This window comes from Phodopus roborovskii, unplaced genomic scaffold (genome assembly GCF_943737965.1).
Source record: "Phodopus roborovskii unplaced genomic scaffold, PHOROB, whole genome shotgun sequence".
NCBI classification, from domain to species: Eukaryota; Metazoa; Chordata; class Mammalia; order Rodentia; family Cricetidae; genus Phodopus; species Phodopus roborovskii.
In genome coordinates this window covers 12,002,333-12,010,618 of record NW_026126525.1, presented here as the reverse complement: position 1 = coordinate 12,010,618, position 8,286 = coordinate 12,002,333, and positions in this window count along the sequence as shown.

Sequence of the window (8,286 nt, the reverse complement as noted above, 5' to 3'; positions counted from 1 at the left end):
ATGGGGAAGAGCAGGGTTACTGGGTGTGAAATACACTGCCTTTGAACACAGAAGACTACCAGGCATCCCTAACTCAGAGCAAAGCATGCAAAATATAATGGTTTGTCCTTTACTTCAGGGAGATGTCCTGGCATGCCCCAAATCACTGTCTCCTGAGTGTTACAGATTTTTTTTTGCCCCACCCTTTACAGCACATGTGTTTTATGTATACCTTGAAGAGAATGTACTTGACACTTACAAAAGATTTATTATTAATTATGTGTTTATGAGAAAGGGTGTGCACATGAATGCACGGGTCTGTAGAATCCAGAAGAGGATGTTGGGTCCCCCAAAAGTGGAGTTACAGGCCGTTGTGAGGCTGGTGTAGGTGCTGAGAACCAAACCCAGGTCCTCTACAGGAGCAGTATGTGGTCTTACCCACGCTTTTAAAGACCTTTCAGAGGCATGTCTCACTTTGTAGCCCATTCTGGCCTAGATTATGTGACCCTCCTGCCTCAGTCTCCAAGTACTAGACTCACAGGCATGCACTAGCATGTTAAGTTTATATTTGTCTTATTGGATTAACCTCATCCATATTTTCAATTACATGATCTTGTTTAGGATGTTCTGTGTAGTAGAGATCTCTATAACAAAAGCAATACAATCAATAGCTTTGGGGCAAGGCTATATATACTTATTGCATAGAATATTTCTAATCCTTAATGGGGATGGAAGAGCATGCACCAACCCAATTGTTGCATAGCACATAGCTGTGTAGTCAATACTACAGCTCCTCACAGGGCTACTGCTTGATTTAATTTGCTTTAATCTGCTGTTGTCCTGCAAAACAGATCAAAATTTTCCAGAGGCCAGAGCGATGGATCAAATGAAGACAGGATGAGAGGCAAAGTGATTTACACTGAATACCTCCCTTTTTTTCTGGGAATCTGAAATGTGGGACTGTGTTAGGCAAAGTGTGCCTATGTGAGCCTAGTCTGTGATAGAACCTTGGATACTTGAATCCACTTTCCTGCTATGCAGTATTTTCTACATTATTGTCACAGTTTCATTCCACCAGAATCTCAGGTCGTGCATGACTACACTGAGGAAGGAATCTTGCCAGTTTCAAATTTCCTCTCAAGTTCATGTCATGTGCGTTTTCTCTTTGCTGGTTTGGGGTTTGCTTCTTTTCCTATAATAGCCACAAGGACAACTATATGCTGAGTCCTGTGAATCTTTCTAGCGAGTCATCAAACCCAGGGTTACTCTTGGAGACTTCAACCCGGATGTTCCTTCAGAATTGTCTGTCATGGTCTGGATAAATAAAACTGGAGGTGAAGTGGTATAATAGACAATCCATAAAACTACCCACAGTCATGTGTACTCTACCTCTGGCATTTCTCTTCAGCTGGTCACTTATCTTTTTTAATGTCTTTTATCCTGCAATGTCTTTAATGTCTTGAAATTTAATGATGTATCTAGAAATTGGTCCAAACACCATTTCTTTTCATTATATAGCTCCTTTCATATTCCCTGTCCAGGACAATTTCATTGATTCTTCTTCTTTATTTATTCATTCTTCTTTATTTATTGGGGGAGGGGCTATGTATGTGTGTGGAAATATCCATGTCACAGAGTTAGGGTTTTTTTTTGTTTTGTTTTTCTTTGTTTTTTGTTTGTTTGTTTGTTTGGGGGTTGTTTTTTTTTGTTTTGTTTTCCCCTTCCACATAGGTGCTAGGGATCAAACTCAGGCTGTCATGCATGGTCGCATGCATTCTTACCCTCTGAGCCATAAGCCCTTATTTCTTAACTTGATTACTACAAAAAGAATCTTTGGCTTTCCTGTGTCCTAGTGATAACCAGAGGAGTCTTATTTGAATATATGTCAATTACAATAAATGCACATGGCCTAAAACTGAGTGCATGATGTGGAATATTTGATCACAATATGTGAGATATCCCTGTTTTACCTCACCTGCCTAAGGCACCTTCTGATTGGTTCACTAAGGAGCTGAATGGCCAACAGATAGGCAGGAGAGTGTAAGTGAAACTTCTAGGGAGAAATAGCAACTAGGGGGAAGGAATCACAGAAGTGGAGATTTGCTAACAAGACATGAAGTAAATTGGCCATAAGATACTGAGCAGAGGTGACAAGCCATGTGGCAGAACATAGATTAATATAAATGGGTTAATTTGTTTTAAGAGCTAGTTGGGAACATGCCTAACCTAAGGCCAAGCTTTCATAATTAATAAAAAGTCTCCATGTCATTATTCAGGAGCTTGTGGTACAAAGAGAGTCCTACTATACAATGGCATACATCTTATGTTGGCAAGTTTTGTGTCAACTTGGCACAGAAGCCATCTGAGAGGAAGGAATCCCAACTGAGAAAATGCCTCTGTGATATTGAGTGGCAGACAGGCAAGTTTGTAGGGCACTTTCTTAATTAGTAATGATATGGAGAGGCCCAGTCCATTGTAGGAGGGAACACTCCTGAGGTGGTGGTCCTGGGTTCTACAAGAAAGAAAACTGAGCAAGCCAAGAGGAACAAACCTAAGTCGCACCCCTCCATGGCCTGTTATCAGTTCCAGCTTCCCACTTGGTTTGACTCCCCCAGTGGTCTTTGATTGAGGATATGTAAGCCAAATAAACCCTTTCCCCCTCAAACTGTTTTTGGTCACAATGTTTTATTACAGCAATAGTAACCCAAACTAAGACACACCTGTAGTTCCAGATACTTAGGAGGTTGTGACAGGCATTTCATTTGTACTCCAGAGTTCAAAGGCCAATCTGGGCAACATAGCAAGACAGAACTATCTCAAAAATAAGTAAATCCCACAAATGGTTTAAACTTCCCATTTAAATTAAAAGGTGGAGTTTGTCAGATAAGCTTAAAACACAATATAGCTTAAAACAGAATATAGCAACTACTTTACACAAATAGGTTAAGGAACACATTATAGAAAGATACAACATATGGAGGATCTGGGAAGAACTGGGAAGGGGGGAAAAACATGATCAAAATACATTATGTTAAAAAAATCAATTTTAAAAAGATATACTACATTAACACCAATAAAACTAAGTTGGAATTGCTACATTAATAAAAGGCAGTCTTAAGAGCAAAGCATATAAATAGGAATAATGGCGTTCTTAATAAGTCAGTGAAGAACAAATAACAATCTTAATATTTATGACTTAATGACAGAGCTTAAAAAATCATAAAGCAGAAACTGAGAACTTCACAGAGAAATACATACAAGAATTGTCAACATATGTGTAAAAGCAGTAATGAAAACGACCTAAAGGGAGAAACGGCCATGATCTCAAAGTCCAGGGGTTCACAAAATCAATGGCGACCCTGGAAGACAAAATAATATCCTAATCTCCAGAACTTGGAAATACCATGTGTTCTTTGTGTGACAAAAGGGACCTTCCAGCTTTTTAAAGATCTTGCGATCAGGGGGTTTATCCTGTACTCTGCATGTGAGTACATAGACACAGAAGGGTTAAAGAAGCACGACAGCCAAGTAATACAACATCTGTTGGAAACCAGCAGTCTGCTGACCCCGCCCCCAACGATGGGCAGGACGCTCATGGCCATGTCATCACTATGACTCACTTTACCTGGCTGCACAGGGGACTCTGTTACACATGTGCAAGTATCCCTTTTAAAGCAAGTGCAGTACAACCAGCTACCCCCTTTCTCTCATCTCCAATAAACTCCACGTGGTTGTGCTGAGTCTTGTGTTTGTGTTTCATAGGTGATAGCTGCAGCAAAAGAACAACAACATCCTCTAGAAGTTGGAAAAGAGGGCAATAAATTCAAACCTAGAGCTCCACCAGCAGTGGAGCCCTGTTGTCTCACTTAATTTTGTAGTTTTTGTTTGTTTGTTTGTGTGTTTACTGTTTGAGGGCCTGCCACCCAGCTCCCAAATAATCACACAGAGACTTATTATTACCTATAAATGCCCAGCCCTAGCTTGACTTGTTTCTACCCAGCTTTTCTTACTTAAATTACCACATTTCTCTTTAAGTAGGTTTTGCCACTTGGCTTTTATCTACCTTTATTCTATATATCTTTCTTCCCTTCTTACTCTGTGGCTGGTTGGGTGGCTGAGTGGCTGGGTGGCTGGGTCTCAGCATCCATCTCTCTTCCTCCTTTTCTCACTCTTCTTCCTTTCTGAGTCTAGATTTCTTCCATTTATCCCCTCTGCCTTCCAGACTCGCCAAGCTCTTTATTAAACCCATTGAGTGTTTTAGACAAAGTCACATAGCTTTACAGAGTTAAACAAATACACCATCAAAGCATGCAACACATCTTTGCATCATTAAACAAATACTCCATAGTATAAATGAATGTTACACATCTTAAGCTAATATTCCACAACATAGTTTTCCATGTAAATTTGTGTCATGTTTTTACTACAAGATAATGGTACATTGTTAAAAGAGAAGCTGGGGCTAGGAGGTGGTGGCACACACCTTTAATCCGAGCACTTGGGAAGCAGAGGCAGGCAGATCTCTGTGAGTTCGAGGCCAGGCTAGTCTACAGAGCAAGTTCCAAGACAGGCCCCAAAGCTAATACCTAGACAGAAGCAGTACCAGAACCTATTGCATGATATATGATCACAATGTGGTATGTCGGGAGCGGTCTGTGTGGGGCTACAATCGGAGACAGCTGAGCGGCTCCAAGTCCATACCTAAGTGGGGGAGTGTGGATGAGGGTAAGGCTAGCTATAGACAATAAAGAAAGACAGAGAGACAAAATAAAAGTCAGGAGGGCAGATCAGTCAATACTGAAATGTCACAAGTTTATTTTTCACCACTTTTATATACCTTAACCAAAAAGGGGAACACGGTACCATGTATATGGAACAAACAGACTTTTCGTCCTCACTTATTCTAGGGGTTCAGTAACCACACCTTAGCTCCAACTTCTTATTCCCTAGCCTTGAGGTCAGGAGTAGCCACACCTCTGATTCAGGTCTATTGTTATTTAGACTAAGACAGCCAAAACAACCTTCTGTAGCCACACCTTTGACCTTTAGGTCTTATGACTTGCTGACAGCTTTGAACTCTGCCCTTGTGCCAAGATGGAGTGCAGTCATCTCTATGGCACCCACACCTATTGCAGGATATTTGATCACAATGTGAACCCTGAGATTGAGTTAACTAAATAAAAACCTGGGATCAAGAGGTGGGGGCAGCAACTAGTTGACAAAAAGTAGCCATAGGGTAAAGAGAGAGACAGGAAGACAGGTAGACACATAGGAAATAGAAGGGAGGGACTTAGTGATCACATTTGGTTTGCAACAACACAAAAGGAACTCTCTGAGATGCTGGTATAGGAGGAAGGTCAACAAGTTGCTCCTCATCCTCTCTGAGCTAGTAGATTTTCACCCTAGCTTCTCTGACTCCTGAGTCTTTATTACTAAAATCATAAAATATAAATTTCAATGAAAAACAAGAGCCTTACGAAAAACAATTACAAAACCAGGAAAACTTAACAGGAAACAGAATCCAGAATCCAAAGTAAATGAATCCCAAGAAAGGATGAGAAGAGACCCTAGTACATGTGCCAAAATAAAAAATAAAAAGTCATACTCTGAGGAAGACTTTAATGCCTTCAAATGAGACTATAGGTGCAGATTCTCAGAAACACAAATGTGAGGGGAAATGGGAACCTCTGTGTTCGTAGGCTTAATATTGTGAAAAGAAACAAGAAAGTATGCATGTGGTAGGAATGTGTCAAGAGGTCTGGCTGTGGCCATAGGCTCTTTATGTCTGAAACCTGATAGTTGCACTTACACAAGACCTGAACCCCTACCTGAAGGAAAGTAAAAGACATCAAAGAAAAAATTGAGATCAGAGTCTGAGGGAGGAGTGAAGCTGTGTGGGGCCCAAGGCATGGATGCCACATTCTGACTTTCTTGGAGGTCTCATGGACAGACTCCACATGGCTTCCTCAGATTTCATATAGTTCTAACAGCTGTCACCAACCTTTCTTGGAGAAAGTTTCAGTATTGTCCCCCATGTTCTTCAAATCATTCACAATGTTTAAAGCAGTCCTGCTTCTCCTCAAAGAATTGTGCCTGCTGGTCAGCACAGCTCTTAGAGATGTTTGTGGGAAAAAGGAAGGTTTTCAAGAGAACCAAGAAAGCCAGGCGCAGATGGCACAGATTGTAACCTGGGAGACACATGGGTGTTGGTGGTGGCAGTACTGGCAATGGAGAAGGAGATACTGAAAAGCATATTCAGGAGTTCCACACACTTTTCAGTTACAGGAATTATATGCAGAGAACATGTCAGGCACTGGACAAACTACAAACAGATGGCCCATCTGGTGCTGAAGGTTACTGATCAATGAGAGAAATTCTAAAACACATAATTCATGGATCTCAAGGACACTCTGTCTTAAGAGGGTGGTTTGATTAATCATTTCTTCTCACTGTACATTGCTTTAATGGATGACATTAAGTTCAGTAAGGTCACTGTAACATTAAGTCTGAGTGTTGGGGTCTCATTCATTTGGTATATTCTTAGAAACATAAAGACATTTAGCCACTAACATTTAATGTAATAACATCTCATATACTATTTTCAACAGTCCATTCACTATTATAAAGGAAACAAAGATAACAAGATGGAATCCGTAACCTACAGAAACACAGATATATCTAACAAAACACAAGTAAGTGGCAAGGGCCATGGCAAAGATGACAATATTAAAACTAATGCAATCTCAGAGTTTTGTTTTGTTTGTTTGTTTTACTTTTTCCAAAGATTTAGTTTTTATTTGTATATATGTGCCTGTGTAGATGTATGATGGGAGATGTCATTCTGTATATGTTTCTCATACTGGTTAATGAATAAAGCACTGTTGGCCAATAGGAAAGAAAGATAGGAGGGACTAGGAGACAAGGAGGAAAGAGGAAGTAGGAAGGAGGAGTCAAGATGGAGAATCTGGAGAGAATAGAACCGCCAGCCGCCTCTCGCTGGTAAGACCACGTGGAAATACACAAAAATGGGTTAATAATTAAGGCAGAGCTAGCCGATAAGAAACAAGTAACCAGGCCAACAGCATTGTATCAAATACAGAGTCTCTGTGTATTATTTGGGGCTGGCACGGCGGCGGGACAAGACTGGCAGCAGGAGGAAAAAAACGTACTCGTTACAGATGGCACCCACATGGCGAAAAAGAACTTCCACTTAAAATTTAACAAAAGCTTAAATAAGGGTTTTAGAAACAAAAGAACAGAGACAAGCAAGGTTTCTTGGTAGCAGCATTTTTCTTGGTTGAACTCTGCTTTGCAAGAGACAAGCAGATATTCGCGCGGCTCCTTTAAGGGAAGGTTCCTGACTCAGCATAAGCGGCAAAAAACCACATGGCTTTTAAAAAGCACTGGTAACAATTTATTGGTGTGTACGAGAGCTTGCAATGGCAGTGACCACATATCCAAGCCAGCAGCATGCAGACAAAGGCAGTGAGAACAATTCTCAGTGCTGGCTGTAAAATAGCCGCAGCCATCTTTGGTAAACTGTGGCAGAAACAGCTATGACTTTCATTTTAGCAATGTTGTTGTTTACCAGATAAAAGATAGAGATTTACAGTAAAGGCAGATTCATATTAAGGAAAACCTCTAAAGGTTTACAGTGTGTTTTAAAAATACGTAGGCTTGGGAGAGAATTTAAAAAATGGTTTTAAAAAGACAGAACAGCCGGGTGTGTTGGCGCACGCCTTTAATCCCAGCACTCAGGAGACAGAGGCAAGCAGATCTCTGTGATTTCAAAGTAAACCTGGTATGCAGAGTGAATTCCAGGACAGATAAGAGTTACACAGAGAAACCCTGTCTCAAAAAATAAAAAATAAAAAGTAAAAGAAACAGAGTAATAATAAAGCCACGTAAAGATGAAAAGCTCAGAGAGAATCTGGTTACTGTATGGTGTTATATTGTCTTTCTATCTTTTGACTGCTGAGGAAATAACAACAACTGTTAAAACAAATGGTGCCGTATCAATCCAATTTATATATTTTATAAATGCTTTGACTCCAAGATTTAAGTTCAAGGACAAGTTACTGGGGAAAAGGATTTCTATTTTTGTTTCCACAGAAAATAAAAAGCTGTGGATTCCTTCCAGACAAATGTGGTTTGAGCAAGCCAGACCCCCTGAAAAAGAGTACCAGGTGATCCTACATTCAAAGCAGCTTGGACAAAGCAGCCTTGTAGCCTACAACCAGGATTTCTGCGTCTTCTTAGGATTCCCCCATGACAGCGCCCTTTACCAGCAGGAAGTAGTTTGGAAAG